General features: G+C 40.8%; 1 protein-coding gene across 1 annotated transcript in view; it reads left to right on the top strand.

The window, feature by feature from the left end:
* The window catches only part of LOC109924814 (kinesin-like protein KIF13B), a 159,975-nt gene that overhangs the window by 2,659 nt on the left and 132,576 nt on the right, over window positions 1-24,740 (top strand). The window lies entirely within an intron of this gene.

The raw sequence follows: 24,740 nt of genomic DNA, 5'->3' as shown, positions 1-24,740 counted from the left end.
TTTTTCACAACTTCATGATAGCCCAAAATACTTGTCGGCCAGTTGTGCACTTCTGAAGTGTTGCAGGGAAATTTAGCAGGTGATTTGTACACAGCAGGCTCCCACAGTTTGTGATTGACCAGTTACTCTGCTATAGAAGTGTTAGCTAATGGTTAAGTATTATTTTTAACATAAGGAGAACTTGTCGCCTCCTCTTTGAATACTAAAGTGGGATCTATTCCATCACCTGGAAGGGGAGAGTGAACTTATTTTAACATCTCACTTTAAAGATGACAGCAGTTGCACTGCAGCATTTTCTGTGCTGCTGTGATATGTTGACTCTCTTTTCTTGCTGTCTCAAAAGGATTTTAAATTAAGACCAACACAGGTGGTGCCTTGAAACATCCTTTTCTTCCTCTTGACTTGTTTGTAATCAATTCTGTGAAGAAGAGAAGATACATAAGCAAGATCACTTTGGAGCCTAGTTGTACTGAGGACTGTTGTGGTGCAGTGGTAGTGTCTGTACCACCAAATGTGTGTAATAACATCTCTGAACAGGTTGTTCGTAAAATATCTGGATCCTAGTGCTAGAGCTGCTGCTCTACTGTTGACTACTGTGCTGACCAGTGTTGTTCTTCAGTTCATACTTCTAAGAGCAGCATTTTTACTCGAGTTTTTTTTCATTACTGTTTGAAGCTGCTTAAAACTAGACCATAGTTGTAACTTTTGGCATTTGTGGTACATGTTCCATGAGCTAGTGATGGTGTACTGTACTATTATAATGCAGTATAATCCCATCTTTTGCTTCTGGGTTTGGATCCGTGCAGAGCTGGTGAGATCAGGGGACTTGAAGATGAACTTTTATCATCTCAGGATGTTTTGTGTCGAACATTTGAACGTACATGATTAAGCCATTGATTGTCACAAGATTATGACTGGAACAGTGATGCAAGTGGCTTAAGGCTGAAATTGAGCATTCTTTATGAATCCAAACTCCGCAGCAGAATTTCATGTCAATTGAACTTTTCTCCCAGGCACTGTGGTCACCTGGGTTGCTGGATTTGAATTTTTTGCACCAGTGTTGTTTGATACTGCAGAAAACCTTGGCTTGACTACTGGTAAATGGTGTACATTATTTTACGTGCTTTTACGTGCTAGCTAGCACAATAAACTTTTGATGCAATTGTTTCCATTTGCATTTTACTAGATGTACTTTGTCTCATTTACCACCAGGATTGCACCAACTTCTTTCTTTGGACCCGTGTGTGCGCACCACTGAGCTTCAGGAGACATAGAAATCTAAGCGCACATTAATTATTATATATCTCCACTTGTTGATACAGGCAGGGTTTAGTGTCTTACTTCACCCACCATTGAGATTGTAATGCTAAAATCAACCCTTTCTGGATTTCCAGGCTCAAGTTTTTTTAAATCAATACATGAGAAATAAATGCAAAATGTACTGAATAGCCTTGACTTCAAGGTGACTGTTGGCAGAGCAAAGAGTCTGTAGCTTGGATATACCTGATTTCGCTTGCATATATGATCTTGAGAGACAGTGCTGTAATTTTTCAGCAAAAATCACATGCATTGTGTGGTTGATGCACTTGAGTTTGAGTGTTAACTGATGCAATGATCAGCAATTAAAGTTACATGGTGCATAAAACATTTGCAGCAATCTAATACAGGACATTAAAACAAGAGAGTCCATTAATATTTAACTTTTCTTAATTGCATCTCAATTGCTTTTGTACTTATTTTGATCTAACTTTTGAGATCAGATATTTTATAATTAAAATTCAGTTCAGTAGATATGAAGGTGTCTTCACAGGATGCAAGCAGTGAGTGTTTCATTGACTGGCAGCTTGGAGGATATAATTTAATAAAAAAAAGTTATGTTATTTGCATGCATGATCGGAAGTACAATTTGAATATATCTGACAGAGAAATATTCTCCTTGATCAAAGTGCTTGTCAGGTCTGCTGGCAGATTTATGGATTATTGTTCTCCTATTGGTTGTTGAAAGGTCAGTGGTGCAGCTGGGGAGTTTGAATGAAATTTACTTTCATTCTCAGTCCCCTTTTCCAGTATACTGAGCATAGGAACAGGAATAGGCCATTCAGCCCCTTGAGCTTGTTATACCATTCAGTGAGACTATGGGTGATCTGTGGCCTAACTCCATATATACCTGCCTTTAGTCTGTATCCCTTAATACTTTTGCTTAAGAAAAAATGTCTTTCTCCGATTTCAAATCAACAACCATGCGTTTGTGAGAAAATGACCATAAAGCGCTCCAACTCTTTTGTTCTCCTGTGCATTTGTTCATTTTTCATTCCACACAAGCTATTTCTTAGACAACTAATGGACAAGCTGCTCTAAATCTCTAATTTCACTGTGACATTCCTTCCTCTGATTTTCGTATATTGTGCCAATGTGGTTGAAATTGTAAACTCTACTATATTTGCCAATGCTTGCCCGTTACTTGATAATCCCCAGCATAGACAAAGGACAAAAAAGTACAACATCCAGAACCTGGTCTTTTAGAGTTTTGCTTTCGGTGGTGAGCCTTCTTGCTAGGGAAATTGTTTTCCTTTGTTAAGTTTCTCTGCTTCTTCCTTGAAGGTGTTAACTTGTTTTTGAAGATAAAATGCCTTTTTGTTTTGTGTTGCATCTATCCTGTTTATGTGACTAATTTGTTCTTCATGATACACTAATTATAGATTGCACTGCTATGTGGTTAAGTTATTACATGAAGCATCCTTTCGTAATTTGTTGCATGTTATGATTGTTTTTCCATGACAGTTTTATAACAGAAGCTAAAGGTTTAGTGGGAAATGAACAGGAATGTTGTTTTTTTCTTTCCTTATGATCCTTCCTTTTTTTCCTCTCTATTTTTTCAGGAATGGTTCCAGGTTCAATTAATAGCTTTATGTGGTATAATTCAGCGTTTACCTGTAAAACTAATAGATAAATGCACTCGTTCTAGGAACCATATAGCCCAGGAAAGTCTCATCTTTAATTCCTCAACTGTACTTACCTTGGCGTGCCTTGGCAAAAGGGGAAAACTAGTATGCTTAATTGTTGACCAGTGACTTTGTACTGGAAAGGGCATGTCTAAGTTTTGGATTGGGTTGGTTTATGACAACATTGACTGATGAGCACTCCTGCCTAAGTGCACAGATTAAAATGAATAACGTTGATGAAATATCAGACGACTGATATTCCTTGTGGAGTTCAGTCTTCAGAACAGACAAAGTCATGGTACACCAGACAATAACAGTGATAGTGAAAAAGATCTTGTTCATGAATATAAATTTTCTCCTTGACTTGCTTGTGAAGTCGTAGCGAAAATCTTAGGGTACTGATCCTGAACTACTCTGTTCCATAGTGTTGCATAACAGTGTCATTGATGTGAGAGGAAGATCGCTTCTTAAAAAATTATTATTGGTACATGGTTTATCTTGATAAGAGTGTTTATCATTCATCCCTAGTTCCCCTGAAGGCAAGAATAAAGTTGAGGTCAGAGACTGGAGAGTTGGCATGCCCCTTGCTGAACGATATTAGTGCACAAATTGTGTACTGAAGAAGAATCATATTGGACTTAATGTTACCCTTGTCTCTCTCCACAGATGCTACTAGACTTGCTGAGTTTCTCAAACAAGTTCTGTTTTTATTTCAGATCTCCAGCTTCTTTAGTATTTTACTTTTGTTTTCTCTAATTATAATCTAGCAACTTCCATGGTCATTTTTCTAATCCCCAATCTCTCATCAGATTTATTGAATACAGTAGTTTCGCCACTTGTTTTAAATCTTAACCTTTTGGGGTGCTTGAAACCACTTCCTCACCATATCCTGAAGCAGAAAGATTGTTTGGTAAGATGCCAATGAAAATCTGCCAAAATTAGACTTAAATAGACTGATCTTTTGGGAGAATGTTTGTTTGGTTTTGCTTCCCCCTCCCCAGCATTGTGATACGAATATAGCTGACAGCAGGAATATAAAGGGGTCTCGGTTTGAGAACTCATAACCATCCTAACATAGTTAAAGTGTTGTCTTCAATTGCTTTATCAGGCCCTCCAGGTATTTTGAGGACCATTAATGTAATGCTTTAGTTATCTGATTTGCAATTTATTTTTGCATGAACATTCAGAACAAGTAGATCCACACCTTTAGTCCTATTTAGCCAAATAAAGATGAGACTTTCCTGGGCTATATGCGCAGATCATGAATTACCCATTAGTTTTCCCAAGTAAAACTCTGAATTACACCATATAAAGCTATGATTTGAGGCTGACACCTTTCCTGAAAAAAAAAGCAAAGATTGGCCTTAAGGAAAAAAGACAATATTCCTTATCATTTCCCACCATACCTTTGTTTCCCCTGTACAGTTTTAGAACAGAAATTAATCATAACATGCAACATGCATCATGGAAGCTATCGGCTTTTCATGCATCACACAATTTTTCATTTGACATGGGTATTGGGTGATATAAAAATATTCTGTTGTAGAGGTATCAAGCTGATCCTGTTTGTTACCAGGTCTATAGGTAGTGACGTTTTCCAGTTGAGATTGCTGGACACCAATCACAAGTAGTATTGTGAGGAATTGTAGGGGAAAGCACAGTCCTGAATTGAATTGTGATCATTACTGCCTATATGGCCTTTTTGAAATCTCATTCGAAATTCTGAGTGCTGTATTGTTGAGTTCAAATGAGGGCTGGTGTTAGGGGCGATCTCTTAATATGCAGAATGAGCAATAAGTCGCCAAAAAAATCGAGATTTTTGGACATGTTAAAGATGGAAGTTAAAAACAAAACATGTTAGTTCATGTTAACATTACATGCAAAATATGAACTATTGCCTTTACATTATTATTGGTGGCATACTCCATTGAACCTGATTTTTTTTAATGCAAGGAGAAATAGAAGTCCATCCCAAAATATCATTGAACAGTCTATGCTGCAATTTGGAGCATGGAATGACCCCAAAAGATAGCTTCAGGCAAAATTCGATAGGTTGAAAACAACACACTAATTGTCTGTAGTGTTAAAGATTTTTTCAGTTTTTTTTCACTGATAAAGCTTTAACTGTGATATTACTTGTATGGTTGTTGGGCCTTCGTTGATAAATTTTCTACTCCTTGTCTTAATCTAAAGAGCGAATAATTATGTATACTATCCTGGGTGAGTATGGAATCCTGAATTTCTTTCAAGGCAATTAACTACTTTTGTCAGGTATTTGTTGTCGTAAGTTAGGGAGGAGAAACAAGGTACTGCAAACTTACCAAAAGCCAGACTGTTTTAGTGGTATTCGTTCAGGATATATATTGGCTCAGACACAGAATGAAGCTGTTCTTTGAATAGTGCCATGGGATCTATTTCATACAAGGGGGAGGCGATGGTCTAGTAGTATTATTGCTGGACTGTTAATCCAAAGACCCAGATAACGTTCTGGGGACCCGGGTTCGAATCGTGCCACGGCAGGAGGTGGAATTTGAATTCAATAAAATATCTGGAATTAAAAATCTAATGATGATGACCATGAATCCATTGTCGATTATCGGAAAAACCCATCTGGTTCACTAATGTCCCTTAGGGAAGAAACTGCTATCCTTACCTGGTCTGGCCTACATGTGACTCCAGACCCATAGCAATGTGCTTGACTCTGGACTGCCTTCTGGGCAATTAGGGATGGGCAATAACTGCTGCCTAGCTAGCGACACCCTCATCCCGTTAATGATTGTAAGAAAAAAAGACAGAGAGTTTTAAGAGCAGGTTGTTTCACTTGCAGAATTATTAGTGGACATTGTATTCTTGTACAGTATGTGACTGTGCAAAAGCTGTGGGCATCGTCACATCACAGTTGCTGAGCTCAGAAGGAAGATGGCCAACACATCATATCCCTCCCTACATGATATAGTTGTTTAGTTATTATTCTGTCATTTCCAAGCTATTACATCATTCAGCTTCCATGACCTTCACCTTTACATTGCATTAACTTCCATTAGTTTAGCAATTGAGACTTGCTGTCTCTATGTTAGCGATCCATAGCCACTAGTCATAAAGTGCTTGTCTACATGTCGAAGAAAAGATCAAAGCAGTTAAGGCAGACAGATTTATCCACTGGTAGTATAGAACTACACTAAGAGGAAACAATTATCTTTATGACTCCAGCTTGTACCAACCATGAAAGGGGTTTGATGATCTGGTCTGATGACCTGATCTGGACAGAGGCTGTCTGATTTAGCTGATTTCTTCCGTCACCATATTAATTACAAAATTGAGTCTTGTGTACAAGGTGAAACAATCAATGTTATCTCATTTAATATAGCTTGTTCTCACACGTTAAGAGTCTAATGATGACCATGAATCCATTGTCAATTGTCAGGAAAAACCCATCTTGTTCACTAATATCCTGTAAGCAAGAAAACTGCCATCCTTACCTGGTCTGGCCTACATGTGACTCCAGACCCTGAGCAATGTGGTTGACCCTTGACTGTCCTCTGGGCAATTAGGGATAGGCAATAAATGTTGGACTACCGTTTATATGCAAAAACTCAACAATATTTAATCTAACTATAAACTCAACATACTGTATTCACTGTTCTTCCCTTCAGTGAGTTTTTGGAGTAAATGGAGAAGGATTAATTGTCAAAAATGTTGTGCACAATTACATTACAAAAATCACACTAATTTGCAAGAAATTCGTTACCTATTACTTGATGTTTTCCTGGCTTCTGATTAGTTGTGTACTCCTGTTTTGACAGGCTCCCCTTCAGTCACTTGCTTCAGACAGCCCCCAGTCTCTCCCTTTTGTAGCCACCGGCTTCTCATGTTTCACCGCTGTGCCCTCTTGTCACCATTGGCTTCTCATTGCAGCCATTCACTTTTCTCCTCTCCTACTTCTCGCCATCCACATCTCACCTTGCATAGAAAACTCTCATTTTTTCTGGCCTTGCTTGGCAAACTGGCTGCTACTTGCAGCTTTTCTAGTCAGATGCACCCTTACTCTGACAACCTCCCTCCCTCCCTCCCCCACCACCGCCCTCTCCCCCACCCACTCCCCCACCTTCTATGCCCCTGGCAATCCTGCAGGCTGGTTCCCTATGATTGGAGGGGCTTTGAGTTCCATATAAGGGAGTGACTTTGTACTGATCGGCAGGCCCTGTTATTCATTTTTTCCGGGTGATTTAGAATTTGCATGCTGCCCCCATGTATTGTGAATGTTGTTGCAGGGAATCTTTGGTGGTGGAGGTGGAATGAAATGCCTGTCGCTTAATTTCTAGCCAGCATAATGGTAAAACAAATAAGTGGTGGAACAACCATGTGCGTTCTGTTTTTAAATTTGACATTTGATACCTTTGGAACTTTTTGTTCTTATTTTATCGTGTCCCCTTTGTCCTTCTCCTCCCCTGCCCTCATTTTCTCAAATTTGAGATCATGTAACCTTTATCATGCCTGTGTTACTTGTGCATACAGAAAGGGCATACTTGGTTAAAGGTGCCATATTATTATAAGTTGTTTCTTTGCCTTTCCCTTGGGAATCCCAGACATTGTTTATGTGTGCATGGAGATTTCTTCAATCATTTGAAATGTGTATTATTTTCACTGAGAATTGAGCTGCTAACTGTTACTCCACTTGAATAATCTGGATAATGTCATGCCCCCCACCATATTCTTAATGAATATTTAACGAGTGTAGCACATACGTATTAATTGATCTGTATAATTAAGTTTTGAATTACTCTTCTTATAAATACATAATTAATTGTGAAAGTATATGCCATATTAGAATATGTAGCTATCTTCTAAACCCTTAAGTTTTTTTTGTAATAATTTGTAATAATTTTTATAGGCTTTTTCATTCTGTTAAGTGAGTATCATTGATACCGATGAATGAATGACCACTTAATTTTTTTGGTATTGGCAGTTGTTGATGTAATTATGTTGGTCAGGATCCTGGAAGAGCTCCCTGCTGGAAGGAGAAATGGTATAGTATTTTTACGATCCGAGCTGGTGAGAATACTCATGCCATGTAATGAAGTAGAGATGATGTCTATGCCTTAAAGAAATTTATGCATTTGGGCACTTAAAGTGCAGGGTCAGTTTTTTAAAAAAGATCCAGGTCTGGTTGGCTTCCAAGGATCTAAATAGCTTGTAGGTGTGAATGGTATAACCAGAAGCCTTTGGACATCCAGAAAAAGTTCTGTGTTTTCTCTGCAGTAAATAAAACCTAAAGACTGAAGTAAGAGAGTCAGTTTATTTTTTCCTCACTGGTTGCTATAAACTGAGAATTTAGGATGCATGGTTAGTAAGTTTGTAGATGGCACCAAAATTGTTGAGAGTCAGGAAGGTTATCTAAAATTGCAAAGAGATCTTGATCGATTAGGCCAATGGGCTGAGGAGTAGCAGATGGAGTTGAATTTGAATAAATGTGAGGTTTTGCATTTTGATAGAAGGGCAAGACTTACACATTTAATGGCAGGGCACTGGGTAGTGTTGTTGCACACAGACCTAGGGACTCAGGTACATAATTCTTTGAAAGTTACGTCACAAGTAGACAGGATGGTTAAGAAGGTGTTTAGCACACTTGCCTTAATTGCTCAGACCATTGAGCATAGGAATCGGGATATCACGTTGAGGTTGTACCGAACGTTGTTGAGCCACTTTTGGAATACTGTTGCGTTCTGGTCGCCCTGCTAAATGAAATATATTACTGGAAAGGGTTCAGATATATACAGTAATTTATTGTTACACATTTATGAAAATACAGTGAAATGTATATTCATCACCATAACTAATCCAACACCATTTTTATTTCTTTTCTTATAAATCTATGTAATTATGTATACAAAGTTAAGATATACTTCATTTCTTTTGTTCAAACCACGGCTTCTTTGTTTCATAAGTGGCTATGGGGACACGCCTTAATCCACAGCTGCCAAAACTGTCCCTGAGGCCACAACACCGAGGAGGAAGCATGCTGCAGCAACCTCTACTGCTGCTGACTGAACCCGGAACATTGCATTTGCCAAAACTACCTCATCACTGCCGATACTCCAGCCACTGCCACAACCAGGATATTGTCCCAACTCTTGAAGACTGGGGCCCATTCGCAACTTCCGAGGACCAACAGACCATCCAAATTAACTCCCGAGGGTCGGGGGATCATTTACTCTGCCGACTTTGCAGTCGCCGTAGAAACACTAAATGAAAAGAACTGACCCTAATCCATCAATGCTGGAGCTGTTGCTCAAGCCATGGCTGCCAAGGCCATGAGGAATGGACTGGATTCCATTGGTAGGAGAGCCTAGGACCCGAGGGCACAGCCTTAGAGTAAAGGGAAGACCTTTTAGAACGTAGATAAGGAGAAACTACTTCAGCCAGAGAGTGGTGAATCTGTGGAATTCACTGCCGCAGAAGGCTGTGGTGGCCAGGTCATTGAGTGCATTTAAGACTGAGATAGGTAGGTGCTTGATTATCAAGGGGATGAAGGGTTACAGGGAGAAAGCAGGAGAATGGGGTTGAGGAACTTATCAGCTATGATTGAATGGTGGAGCAGACTCGGTGGGCCGAATGGCCTAATTTATGCTCCTATGTCTTATGTATCTGCTGCTCAACTGCTCCTTGCAACTTCTCCCCTCCATTGCAGCTGCAGAAAGAAGAGAAAACAAATTACCAAGATGGTGCTGGGACGGGAGGGTTTGAGTTAAGAAGAGAGGCTGGATAGGCTGGGACTTCTTTCACTGGAGCATAGGAGGTTGGGGGGGTGCTTATAGAGATTTATAAAATCATGAGAGGCATAGATAAGGTGAACAGCAAAGGTCTTTTCCCTAGGGTGGGGGAGTTCAAAACTCGGGGGCATAGGCTTAAGATGAGAGGAGAAAGATTGAAAAGGGACCTGAGGGGCAGTGATTTCACAGAGGTTTGTATATGGAATGAACTGCTGGTGAAAGTGGTAGATACAGTTACAATTACAACGTTTAAAAGATATTTGGATAGGTACGTGTATAGAAAAGGTTTAGAGGGATATGGGCCAAACACAGGCAGGTGGAACTAGTTTAGTTTAGGAAACATGGTTGGCATAAAATAACTCAACCGTGCTGTTTCTGTGCTTTATGACTCTATCACCAATAAGTCGGAGTCCTTACAAGTTGTGAACCACCTGCTGTTCCTCCTGCAATCTGGAGAAGGGAGTTGAAGGAGCAGCAAGTCCTGGCAATCAGAAGTTCATTTCAGTGAACCATATGGACAGGGAGCATTAAACTGCCTTCCCAGTTTTACACTCCACCCATAACATGAATGTTTTATTTGATATCTGGTTGTGTAAGGAGGTAGAGTTTTAACTGGCAATGTAGTGGACGGTGAAGAAGATTGATCAGATGGAGTTTAATTTAGATAAATGTGAGTGTTGCATAGATAAGGTGAATAGCAAATGTCTTTTCCCTGGGATGGGGGAGTTCAAAATTAGGGGGGCATAGGCTTAAGATGAGAGGAGAAAAATGGGTAAGGCAAATCAGGGCAGGACTTAGACACTTAATGGTAAGGTCCTTGGGAGCATTGCTGAACAAAAGAGACCTTAGGGTGTGGGTTCGTATTCCTTGAAAGTGCAGTAATGGGTAGACAGAGTAGTGAAAAAGACATTTGGTATTTAATGCTTTTAATGGTCAGTCCGGTGAGTGTAGGAATTGGGATGATCTGTTTCAACTGTGCAGGACATTGGTTAGGCCACTTTTGGAGTACTGCGTGTAATTCTGGTCTCCATGCTATAGGAAGGATGTTGTGAAACTTGAAAGGGTGCAGAAGAGATAAGATTTACAAGTATGTTGCCAGGGTTGGAGGGTTTGAACGATTGGGAGAGGCTGAATAGGCTGAAGCTATTTTCCCTGGAGCGTGGAAGGTTGAAGGGTTACCTTGTAGAGGTTTATAAAATCATGAGGGGCATGAATATGGTGAGTAGCCAAGGTCTTTTACAGGGTAGGGGAATTCGAAACTATAGGGCATAGGTTTAGGGTGAGAGGGGAAAGATTTGAAAGGGACCCGGGGGCAACTTTTTCACGCAGAGGGTGGTGTGTGTATGAAATGAGCTGCCAGAGTAAGGAGTGGAGACTGGTACAATTACAACATTTAAAACGCATCTGGACGGGTACAAGAAAAGGAAGGGTTTAGAAAGATATGGGCCAAATACTGGCAAATGGGACTAGATTAATTTAGGATATCTGATTGGCATGGATGAGTTGGACTGAAGGGTCTGTTTCTGTGCTCTACAACTCTGATTCTAGTTCATACATATTGCCAGTTTATAAATGTTCATCTGCAGTTTTAATTTATTTATTTGTAGTGGACAGTAATCCTTGTTAAATACAGAAACCTGGTCTGTTCTTTCTGAGAATCCTGAGTCTAGGAAGGCAGGTAAATTATGGAAGTTTCTGTACTTCATAAAATCATCTATTTTTATGGTGATTCCAGGAATAGTGGGGCTCAACTTCCAGAACACTACCCCAGTGAGATAAACATCTTTTCAAAAACAAAAGTGAGACCTGCACAGAAATGAAAATTACAATTCTTTTCCTCCACTTTAGATTCCAAGACCCAAATAATAATAATATATTATGAACCTTCATCACATCATTTACATCCATATCAATAGGTTTGGCCCTTAATTAACCTGATTTGAATTATGACACCGTCAACAGTAGAACATGGCCTTAGTTTGGCATGGAATGTCAGCCTAGATTATGTTTAGCTCCTGGAGTGGAGCTTGACCCCGTAATCAAAAACGCCTAGGCAAAAATGCTACCACCTAAATAGCTTAGCATTCTACATGTTAGTAGACAATGGTTCATAATTGGAACTGTAAAGGAAAACCTGATTAAGATTTGGGGGAGAAACAAGTTGACTCAAGTTCATACTGCTATCCTGACCTTGCTGCTGTGTACTGCCCATGAAGATTACCTACTTGATTACTCTGGTGAAATTGGACTAATATTCCAGCAGATAAAATTACGTTATCCTAGTTATAAAAGGCATGAGATTTTTTATTAATTGTTAGTTTGGGAGAAATCAATGTTCTCAAGTATGTGTAGCTCTGTATAGATTCTACTTGTGGTATTCAAGCTAATTTTATAATTGTACTCCACTAACTCTAAAAGAATCCTCTGTGCTGCTCTAACAGCTGTATTCCTTAATTTCCATTATTTTATCTTCTCTTTCTTTCTCACAGTCTAAAATCTAAAACCCATTACTAACATGAGCTCTAGCAGGACTAATCCTAAATTATATAAAATAACAACAGTAAAAAGAGTGAATCAAAGATACTAGGAACTGCAGATGCTGGAGAATCCGAGACAACAAGGTGCAGGGCTGGATGAACACAGCAGGCCAAGCAGCATCATAGGAGCAGAGAGGCTGACGTTTCGGGCCTAGACCCTTCATCAGAAAAGGGGGAGGGGAAGGGGGTTTTGAAATAAATAGGGAGAGAGTGGGAGGCGGATAGAAGAGGGATAGAGGAGAGGATAGGTGGAGAAGAAACAAACAGGTCGAAGAGGCGGGGATGGGGCCAGGAAAGGTGAGTGTAGGTAGGGAGTTAGGAAGGGGATAGGTCAGTCCAGGGAGGACGGACAGGTCAAGGGGGCAGGATGAGGTTGGTCGGTAGGAGATGGAGGTGCGGCTTGTAGTTTCAAAATCTCCCCTCCCCCTACCGCATCCCAAAACCAGTCCAGCTCGTCCCTGCCTCCCTAACCTGTTCTTCCTCCCACCTATCCCCTCCTCCCACCTCAAGCCGCACCTCCATCTCCTACCGACCAACCTCATCCCGCCCCCTTGACCTGTCCGTCCTCCCTGGACTGACCTATCCCCTTCCTAACTCCCCACCTACACTCACCTTTACTGGCTCCATCCCCGCCTCTTCGACCTGTTTGTTTCCTCTCCACCTATCCTCTCCTCTATCCATCTTCTATCCGCCTCCCACTCTCTCCCTATTTATTTCACAACCCCCTTCCCCTCCCCCTTTTCTGATGAAGGGTCTAGGCCCGAAACGTCAGCCTCTCTGCTCCTATGATGCTGCTTGGCCTGCTGTGTTCATCCAGCCCTGCACCTTGTTGTCTCAGTAAAAAGAGTGGTCAGTTTATTACTTCAACTGAAAGTAGTCAAATAATTGGCCTGATGTCATTTCTGTTTCTAGGCTTCAGTAATTTAAGATTAGAGAACATTTGCTGGACTAGGTCGCAGAATTTGTGGTTATGGCCACTGCTGTCTTGGTTGAGCTCAGGAGAGTTGAACAATAACCAGGTCTCGCCATGTCATGAAAAGATTTGTGTGCTTTACGTTGAACAGTGGCAGAGTTTGGGGTGTACTTGCTTGCCTATGCTTGAGATGCTAGGTATATTAGAGAGGAACAAATCTATATCCTAATCCGAGGGAGGAAAAGTTACATGTGATTTACGATTCTGTAATCCTTAAAGACTTACTCAAAGAGGTAGATTTTTGGTCATCTGATAGAATATTTCCTTAAATATAGACAAATTGCTTGGGAAACTCAGCTATTCTGACGGTGCCTTGGAGAGAGAAACAATGTTAGCAATTTGAGTGCAGTTTAATTCTTCAGCATTGGGACAAGGGCCCTGGAGCGTCAGTGACCTTAAAAAGGTTTATAAAATCAGCAGAGGCATGGATTGGGTAAATAGGCAAGGTCTTTTTCCCCAGGGTGGGGGAGTCCAAAACTAGAGGGAATGGGTTTAGGGTGAGAGGGGAAAGCTATAAAAGGGACCTAAGGGGCAACTTTTTCACACAGCGGGTGGTGTGTGTATGGAATGAGCTGCCAGAGGAAGTGGTGGAGACTGTGGCACAATTACAACATTTAAAAGCCATCTGAATTGGAAGGGTTTAGAGGGATATGTGTAAAATTCTGGCAAAAGGGACTAGATTTCTGTAGGATATCTGGGGGGCATGGATGAGTTGGACCGAAGGGTCTGTTTTCGTGCTGTATATCTTTGTGACTCTCTAAGGGAAGAATAAGTCAAGTGGATTTGGAACAGGCTGGAATGGGTGTGCTAGGCCAATCCTATTTGTGGACTTTGAGACGCAAGTAGAAGTGGTTTGTATGAGGTTGGGAAAGTTTAAGCTATGGAGGCAAGGTCACTGGAAGAAATGAGGTCAGTAACAATACTGCAAACAATGGCTTGATGTCCAGTTTTGAGGTCATGGTGCAGTGAAGGATAGGAAGATGGGCTCGAGTGTTCAGCCTCTGCAAGGCGTTGGCCCATATAACAAATGTCAATGTCACCACTCTTGTCCAGAGGTTTAATAACAAAGTCATTGTCAGTCTGAGAGAATGGAGCGGAGCAAGTTCAAGGGCTGATAGGTTAGCAAGGGTGAGGGGATCAAAAAAAATGAAAAGATCAATAAAAGGCAAGTGGTCAGAGGGAAAGTATGTGGAGAGTACTAGAGATGGCTGACAGGATTTGTGGAGCAGGAATGGCATCCACAACTAGAGGGCATAGGTTTAAGGTGACGGGAAAAATTTAAAAGGGAATTAAGGGGCAGCTTTTTCATGCAGTAGGTGGTGCATGGATGGAATGAGCTGCCAGAGGAAATGGAGGGGTCTGGTACAATTACGACATTTAAAATGCATCTTGATAGGTATATGAATAGGAACGGTTGAGAGGGATATGGGCCAAATGCTGGCAAATGGGGCTAGATTAATTTAGGATATCTGGGTTGGCATGGGCAAGTTTTACTTTTGATCTCTAGACATAAGTTCTTGTTGTACATACTGCAGCATTTTATGTGCACCTTTTCAATTATGTTGTGATCATTCTTGCTTAATAAGAATGCAAGCAAAGAAGCTTACTTTTAGATCCTCAGGAGGAGCTGAGATGGTTTATATATTGAGACTAGGATTGCAATCCACGTAAGATGAGGCATTTCAATGTGACTTGAACTTGCTACCACAAAAAGAGAGTAAATATTTGATGTGAATTTTTTTTGCGTTTGGAAAGTAAGTGCTGCATTTAGGTCTCTCTCCCCCTCTTTCTTGCTTTCTTCCTCACTCTCGCTCTCCCCCTCGCTCGCTCTCTGTATTCTCCTCTCAACATTCATAGCTGTAAGCTGGGAGGCGGTGATCTGGTGATATTATCACAGGACTTTTATTCCAAAGATTCAGATAATGTTCTGGGGACCCGGGTTTAAATCCCACCACAGCAGATGGTGGAATCTGAATTCAATAAATATCTGGAATTGAGAATCTAATGATGACCATGAGTCAATTGCTGATTGTCAGAAAAACCTGTGACTTCAGACCCACAGCAATGTGGTTGACTCTTAACTGCCCTCTGGGCAATAAATGCTGCCTGGACAGTGATGCCCTCATCCCGTGAATGAATAAAAAATGCTCATGTCTTCTATCATTCTAGGCAATCTTTACTCTGCCCATTCCTTAGCTATGATACACTCAACTTCAATATTAAACGGGTTCTCTGGAGTGCTCACTATATTTAAATAATAGCCAAGCATTCCAATTTCTTTTTCAAATGACTCTTTCTACTTGAATTCCCACCTTCAACATTATGGATTTAGCTTTCATTCTGTTCTTGCACTGATTTCCTCAAACTATTCTACTGCATTAGTCAAGCACAGTCGACCATTACAAATCCATGCTGGCTGTTCTTAATTAGTTAGTCTCTTTGAGTGCTAACTAAATTAGTTTTGGCTCCTAAAGTTCAATCCGAATAAGAATAAGATGAACTAGCTTTCGAGACTTAGTCCTTTACCCATTTTTTTTTTGACTGGTGTGTATGATTCTCAGCTTTACAGTTAGCAGTTTCAGTTTTTCAATAAATGTTGGTAAATGTTGTTTAAGGGACCAGGATGGTGTAACTAAGGAGAAGTTCCTCACGTTGGTGGTTGGGTTGAGAACCAAAGGACACTGATTTAATGTGATTGAGAAAAGAATCAGAAGTTAGAGGAACATGAGAAGTAGGAGCAGGAGTAGACCATTTGGCTCCTCAAGCTTGCTACTCTGTTTAATAAGGTCATGATTGATCTGATTATGGCTTAACTCCATTTTTTTTGTCTTGCCCAACATCCCTGCAAATTTTTGACTTCTTTATAGATCAAAAATCTATTTAACTCCACCTTGAATGTGATAAATAATCCAGTCTCTCTGCTCTTTTGAGGTTGAGAATTCTAAAGGTTAGTAACTCTGAGATCAGTTTCTCCTCATCTTTGTTTTAAAAGGAAGGTCCCTTATTTTGAAGATAGTAGGAACTGCAGATGCTGGAGAATCTGAGATAACAAGGTGTAGAGCTGGATGAACACAGCAGGCCAAGCAGCATCAGAGGAGCATGATTTTCTGAAGAAGGGTCTAGGCCCGAAACATCGGCCTTCCTGCTCCTCTGATGCTGCTTGGCCTGCTGCGTTCATCCAGCTCTACACCTTGTTATCCCTTATTTTGAAACTCTTGTCTTCATGCTAGATTCCCCCATGAGGAGCAACATTTAACATTTACTCTGTCAAGCCACCTCAGAATTATACAAGTTTCGATTAGATCACCTTTCATTCCTCTAAACTCCCACAAAGAGAGGCCCAACCTGCTCACCCTTCCCTCATAAACTAACTCCTTTATCTCACGAATCAACCTGCTGAACTTTGTCCGAATTACCTTTTTGCAAGTATATCCCTCCTAAAGTATATTTTCCTGGGCTATCCTGTATGCAGTTTACCTAATCCTTGTAAAACTATAGCAAGACTTCCCTGCTTTTATACTTCTATCAGGAAGATGTTTTCACACAGTGACTAGTTAAGATGTGGACTGCACTGCCTGAGACTGAGATGGAGGCAAGTTGAATTGTGGTTTTCATAAGGAAATTGGATAATTAACCAGAGGAGAAAAGGTATGGAGGACTGTAGGGTAAAAGAAAAATGGGGAGCAACTAGTGCGGTGATAATGTTGCTGGACTAGTAATACAAAACCAGAGGCTAATGTACTGGTGACATGGGTTTGACTATTATTCTGGCAGTTGGTGAAATTTGATTTCAATTAAAAAAGAATTGAAATAAACAGTTAGTCAATTGGCAACCATGTTGATTGACATGAAAACTTGTCTGATTCACAGATGTCTTTTAGTGAAGGAAATCTGCCATTCTTACCTGGTCTGACATACCTGTGATGGTTAACTACCCTCTGGCCAGGCCAGAATTTATTGCCAGAGTGATGCTGATATATCTTGGAACAAGTTAATCAAACAAAGTAGGAGTGTGCAACTAGCTGAGTAGGTCCGACAGAGTTCCCACAGCAATAACGGGCAGCGTGGCCTTTTCCTGTGCTTGTAACCATTCTGATTCTAGTGTCTTGCTTACCTCCTACTGACTGTATTCTGGGATGCTTGCCATCTGGGCCAATGGCTCTTCATTTTCAGTTGTAAAACTGCAGCTGACAACATCAGCCTGATTTAGAAATTCAATCATTTTATGCATTCTCTTTTTGAAGCGTTTGATTTTGATCCAGTACAGTCAATTTACAAATTGTCTGCTCTGCAAGAATTCAGCGAGCATCAGTGCTGATAATACGTTTCAACAGACTTGTTTTACAAAATTTGTTTTCAAATATGTGGATGTATTTCTTTAGAATAAGGATTCAAGTTTACACGACTTGGGTTTGAAGTGGAATGTCTGTGGTATTCAGAGATCACATACGTATGGCGACAATCTCTGGACAAAAAGTGTTTGTGGTACAAAGGCACAATGATCCTCTTGAGGCAGTTGAAGTGTAACTGGGTAGCGGCGAGCAAGCGAGAGTGATGAAATTGTCTCTGTTCCTGACAGTGTGGATGTCGTTTTCTACATGGACTCCGGACACCAATTTATTTCCAGCAGTCAACACTCGAACCCTCTGTTTAGTAACAGCCCGTTTCTCGTTCCTTTGAAGTGGTTGTGCTGCGAGTAATTTAATAAAATGTGTGGCATCTTCTCAGCCCAGTTTCTCAACAACTGTAGCTCCTTCGCACTCTTTGATGATCACTATTCCCTCACGAAAAAAAATGCTGAGCCTGTGAAGCTATTACTGGGGAAGGGTCACTGGACCCGAAATGTTAACTCTGATTTCTCTTCACAGTTGCTGCCAGACTTCCTGAGCTTTTCCAGCAACTTCTGTTTGTGTTTCTGATTTACAGCATCTGCAGTTCTTTTGGTTTTTTTTAAAGCTATTATTTTTCTCCTCCTCGACTTTTGCATTAACTAGTAAAAAGATGGTTTTGACATGCATTGGTCTAAATGCCACCAGACTCTTTCCTCAAACTCTGTTCTATAATGGAATAGAGATGATGGAGAGGGAATGGTAGAAATTTACTGAAATTATTGTACTGTGGAACCCATTGTTGCTTCTCAACTTGTAACTTGCAGTTTTCAAGAACTTTCAAGTCACAGTGAATTTTTGTTAGGCAAAGAAAAGTGGTTGTCAGGTTAATGCAATGAAGCGCTGAACCATAGGAGTGGATTCTTTAATACTGAAATATTTTATAATCAACCTGTTCACAGATATTTCACCACCTGGAGCAGGTGGGCCTCCTGGTTCAGAGATAGGGACACAACTACTGTGCCACAAGAGCCCCACTTTAACTCCTGATACTTCTAATCCACCTGTTCAGGGAAGTTATTGCACTCATCTGAAGCAGGTGAGACTTGAACCCAGGCATCTTGACTCTGAAGTAGGGGCAGTACAACTCAACGCAGGATCCCCCTCCTTTAATTTCTGATTTTAGTTGCATTAATTGTTTGCATCTGATTGCTATATAAATGACATCTGTGTCTGGTTGAGCCACAAGATATAGAAGCAGAAGTGGGCCATCAAGCCTGCTCCACCATTTGATTATGGCTGATATGTTTCTCAGTCCCATTTGCCTGCCTTGTCCCTGTAGCCTTTGATCTCCTGACTAATCAAGAACTTATTTATTTCTGTTTTAAATGCATTGAATCACCTGGCCTTCAGAGGCAATGAGTTCCACAGACTCATCACCCTCTGTCTGAAGAAATTCCTCCTCATCTCAATTTTTTTAAAGAATCCCTACAGTGTGGAAACAGGCCAGTTGGCCCAACGAGTCCAAACTGACCCTGCGGAGAGCATCCCACCTAGACCCACCCCCTACCCTATTTCTGTATTTCCCATGGCTAATGCACCTGACCTACACATCCCCGAACACTATGGGTAATTTTGCATAGCCAATCCACCTAACTTGCACATCTTTGGACTGTGGGAGGAAACCGGACCACCAGGCAGAAACCCATGTAGACCCGGGCAGAACATGCAAACTCCACACAAACAGTTGTCCAAGGGTGGAATCGAACCCGGGTCCCTGTCACTGAGGCAGCAGCGCTAACCACTGAGCCACTGTGCTGCCTCTGAAGGGTCGTCCCTTCACTCTAAGGCTGTGCCCTCGGGTCCTAGTCTTTCCTATCCTTCTTCACATCCATTGTATCCAGGCCTGTCAGTATTCTACAAATTTGAGCTTCTTCCCTCATCTTTCTAAACTCCATTGAGTACAGACCCAGAGTCCTCAACTGCTTTTCAAATGACAAGCCCTTCACCCCCGGGATCATTTTTGTATCATCCTCTGGACCGCCTCCAAGGCCAGCATATCCTTCCTTGGATGTACAGAGAACAATACAGCACAGGAACAGGCCTTTAAGCCCTCCCAGTCCGCGTTGACGCATTTTGCCCTTCCATTCTAAAACTGTCTTCATTTACAGGATCTGTATCTGTCTATTCCCATTCCTATTCGTGTATTTGTCCGGGTGTTTCTTGAATGCTGCTATTGTCTGTTTCCACGACCTCTTCTGGCAGTGCATTTCAGGCACTCTTCACCCGTTGTGTGAAAATCTTGCCTCACACATCTCTTTTAACTACCCCCTACACCTTGAACCTGTGTCCCCAAGTAACTGACTGCCCCCCCTCCCAAAAAGACCTGTGTAAACATATGGGGCCCAAAACTGCTCTCAATATTCTGAATGCGATCTGACCAGAGCCTTACACAGCCTCAGCAGTACATCTCTGCTTTTGCATTCTAACCTTCTTGAAATGAAAGCAGATGTTGCATTTGCCTTCCTAACTACCAACTGAACTTGCATGTTAACCGTGACAATCCTGAACTAGGACTCCCAAGTCCCATTGTGATTCAGATTTCCAAAGCCTTTCTCCATTTAGAAAATAGTCTGCACCTCTGTTCTTCCTACCAAGATGCATAACGCCATGTTCAATCTGCCACTTTTTTTGCCCACTTTCCTGGCCTGTGTATGCCCTCGTGCTGCCTCCCCACTTCTTCAACACTACCTGTCCCTGCACCTATCTTTTTATCTCTGAACTTGGCAACAATGCCCTCCATTCCTTCCTCCAGATCATTAATGTATAATATGAAAATTTGTTTCCCAATACTGGACCCCTGCACAACCCCACGAGACAACTGCTGCCATTCTGAAAAAGACCCCTTTGGCCTTACTGTGTGCCTTCTACCAGTCACCAGTCCTCTGCCCATGGGCAGGTGGGTGAGTCACTTGAGGTTCCTCTTTTTGCTTTTTGAATATCTTCGGTGTTTTGCATATGTAAATACGCAGGAGAGTGCCTCCCTCACCTCATGCCAAAGTGCATCAGATAAGTTGTCAACCATTACATTGATATCAAAATTCATGGTTGGCTTTTCAGAATATAAAAGCAAAATACTGCAAATCCTGACAGTCTTGTTTAGAATCAAAAGGTGTTGAAAAAATGCAGTAGCTTGGCCAGTCAGCAGAGAGAGAAACAAAGTTAATGTTACAAGCAAATTGGGCAGCTGTTCTGACCAAAATATTGTTTATTAGCATTTTCTGTTTTTATTTTCTGTTGTCTGGAGGCAAGTTGTGAAATGTTGAGCGCGGAAAACTCTTCGGTCCATCCCAGTCCATTCCTCTAGATGCAGTGGATTGTTGCAGTTGCTAGGTTTACTACCAAGGTGTGTTTTTGCATCTGTTTCTCTCTTTGTGTGATCCAGGCTGTATGTGTTCTTTTGTGGTGTTATTCATAAAAATGTAGGAACTAAACATTGTATGTTTACATTCAGGGTGCCAAAGTACAGTCAGGTCCAGAGCTCTTATCAGTCCACCAGCCATATGGAGTTGTTAAATAGTCTGTGGAGCTCTGATACTTTGAAGGCAAAGTGCGATCATTTCAAATGTATTTGAACTAGATAATATATACGTAACGTTAATAGATTAATTCCAAAGGATTTCCATCTATTTTGCTCAAATATCTTGGTATATTCATTTCACAAGGGAAATGTGGAATTATTTTGCATTGACTGTACTTTGCACTCTAGGCTTGAGTGCTGTTAGCAAATGACACTCCTCACAGTATCAGGAACAATTTCAGTCTACTCAGTACATCCTGTAGATGTTAAGTCGATGTTTATTTTACACTTTCACTCTTTTTTTTGTTTTCCCACTACTTCCCTTGTGTAAACAGAAAGACAGCATTTAGGGACGAGAATCTCAATCTCTTCCCCCTCTCATGCTTCCTGAAGCAGAAGCAATGAAATGTTTAGACCCTGTTGGTTAGTGAAATGCTGGCATGCTTGCTGATTGTATTTGTAAATCTCTGCTGTCAAGGACATTTCTAAAATTACCCAGCTAGCAGTTGCGAACCAACTAATGTTTGTTGTACCCAACTCACTTTTTTGCATGTAGGTAAATGTAACAGATGGCACTTGAGTGTTGCTACTGACTTGTGATTTGACTTTTCCAATCAGTTAGAATAGGATATTTGGTCCTTATTTGTTTAAACATTGTTGGGGTTTAAGTTAATATAATTCTGTTCATTATTTGTGAAGGACTTGTTTTTCTGGGTTAGTTTCCTGACCTTTGAATTGATTGAGGCTGCTACCGTTGACATCAACATCATAGGGTAGAAAGGATTGTGAAAATAGCACACAACGGGGCATTTGACTTGGGTCATCTTTGCTAGCCCTTTAAATAGAGATCTAATTTATTTCTGTTTCTGTTTCTCTTTGATTTCTCTTGCTCTTTTCACTTCAGATGCTTTCTAAAAGCAAAAAAAAGTGAATTTATACTTCTTTACATTTTATTTATACATTTTTTCTGAAGAATGGTCTAGGCCCGAAACGTCAGCCTGCCTGCTCCTGTGATGCTGCTTGGCCTGCTGTGTTCATCCAGCTCCACACCTTGTTATCTCAGATCCTCCAGCATTTGCAGTTCCTACTATCTCTGAATTTATACTTCCTGTGTTTTAAAATGCTCAGATAATTTGGATACGTTATGCAAAAACCACTGGCTCTTTAATTTTAAAATGATTTAAAGATTGTCATTAATTATAATAAATAATAGATTGTAGATTTCTACAGCATTGTATTAGTATAAAGATGTGTCACAGATTGGTAGGATGTGGTTTTGTCACAGGATTTCCTGAATTGAATGTTTGCAATGTTGATATATGTCTAACAGGGTAAAAGAAAATGCAAACCACCTACTCACCCACAGGGAAGGGAAGTTAGAATGGTAGTTTCTGCTCAAGCATTTGTAGGATGTAGTACTGACTCAAGCCTGACAATATTATTTCTTTAGATGTCTTTCAGCTAGTGTATAGTCTACAGTGAGAAAGTTGGAACTATCAGAGAATTAGAATTTAGCCACCTCTTCTTCTAAAAGTTCAGTGGGCATCTGTCATAGCATGATGAACTTGTTTGACTGGTTCTTTTAACTTTGCTTCCTTTTCGTTTAGTAGTATTCTTTGATGGGATCTGAGCATTTCTAAGGCCAACATTTCTTGTGTATCTCTAATTTCCTTTGAGTAGGTGGTAGTGAGCCAACTTTCCTGAACTTCTGCAGTTCAGCTGGTGAGAATAGATCTACAATGAAAGGAGTTCCAGGATTTTGACCCAGTCACAGTAAAGGAATGGCTATATAATTTCCAGACAGGACAGGAAACTTAAACAGTTGACACTTACTTCCCTCATCCTAAGTCATTAAGGAAATAAATCAATACTGGTAGGGAAATCGTGTTGGGGAAATTGATGATATTAAAGGCTGATAAATCCCCAGGGCTTGGTAACCTACATCCAGGGGTATTTCAGAAAGTGTCCCTAGAAATAGTGGATACATTGGTCATCTTGCAAGATTAAACAGACTCTGGAACAGTTCTAATGTATTAGAGGATAGTTTATGTGATCCCATTGTGTTTTCTTTTAAAAGAAGGTACAGAAAAAATGGGGAATTATACACTTGTGAGCCTGACATTAGTAGGGACAATGCTAGAGTTTTACAAAAGGAAATCATGGTTGCATCTATTGGAATTTTCTGAGGTTATCATTAGCAGAGTTGATAAAGGAAACCAGTTGATGTGGTTTACTTGAACTTTCAGAGGCTCTTCATAAGGTCCCACATAAGAGATTAGTTGATAAAATTAAAGTGCTTGCCTAGGGGCTTGGTTAGATCTGGTGTACAAGTCTTCAGCTGCCTATGCTTCTTGGCATGCAAGTAATCCTGTGTTGTAGCTCAGGTTGATACTTTTTCTTTTAGAAAAGGTATTCCTGGTGCTGGAATGCCTTCCAGTCCTCTTGAACCAAGTTTGATCCTCTGGCCCAGTGTTGATGGCAGAGCGGCAGATATGCAGATTGTGGTTGAATGTAATTCTGCAGCTCTTGTGGCCATTGGATTCTCAGTCTTGAATTGATTGATTTGTTTGAATTTCATTTCATCAGCACAGTGGTATTGCCACACAACATGACAAAAAGTATCCTCACTGAGATGTGGGACTTCAACTCCACAAGGACTGTGTGGTGATCACTCCTGATACTGTCATGGCAAGATGAATCTGCTCCAGGTAGATATGTTTTTCCGTGGTTGGTTTCCTGCCGCAGCCCCAGTGTTGCAGCTAAGCTCTTTAGGACTTGACCAGGTTGGTCAGTAATGGTGTTACTGAGTGACTATTGCTGCTGGACATTGAAATCTCCCACCCTGAGTCCCTTGGTGAGCCCTCCAATTGGTGTTCAACATGGAAGAAAGCTGATTCATCAACTCAGTGGTGCAGTAGGTGTTAATCAGCAGGTGTTTTCCTTGCCCAAATTGGACCAGATGCTATGAGGCTTCATGGAGTCTGGAATCAATGTTGAAGACTCTGAATGCACCTCCCTCTTGACTGCACGCTACTGTGCCTATACCTGTGGCAGTGATGTCTGGGACGTGGTCGTACTCATGGAACCGTAGTTTACGTATAATGTCAGACTAATGCTCGATGAAACAATCGGTTCCAATTTTGGACACCAGCAACTAGGTGTTAGGAAGATGGATTTTACAGTGCTGTTTTTATTTCTTGTGCCTTGGTTGATACCAGATGGTCTTTCTAGATATTAGATTTTCTAGAGTATGGATGTGACTGAGTGATTCCTAGACCATTTCAGAGATAAGTCAAAATTTTTGTGGATGTGGACTCGCATGTAGACCAGACCAGGGAAGGATGGCAGATTTTCCTTCCTTAAAAGACATTCGTGAACCAGAAGGGTTTTAGTGATATTGGCAATGGCTTCATTGTCACCATTAGACCAGCTTTTAATTTCTGATTTATTCATTTTAAACTTTACCATCTGCTGTGGTGAGCTTTCGACCCATGTACCCAGAGCATTAAGTGGGATCACTAGATTGACTTCATTGACAATGTTACTAAGCAATGGTCTCCTCAAATTTGAGGTTCTTCAATTCTGGCCCTGTGCGCAGCCCTGATTTTAA

Source organism: Rhincodon typus, chromosome 9 (genome assembly GCF_021869965.1).
Source record: "Rhincodon typus isolate 14 chromosome 9, sRhiTyp1.1, whole genome shotgun sequence".
NCBI lineage: Eukaryota > Metazoa > Chordata > Chondrichthyes > Orectolobiformes > Rhincodontidae > Rhincodon > Rhincodon typus.
This window is presented reverse-complemented; position numbering and strand designations above follow the sequence as displayed.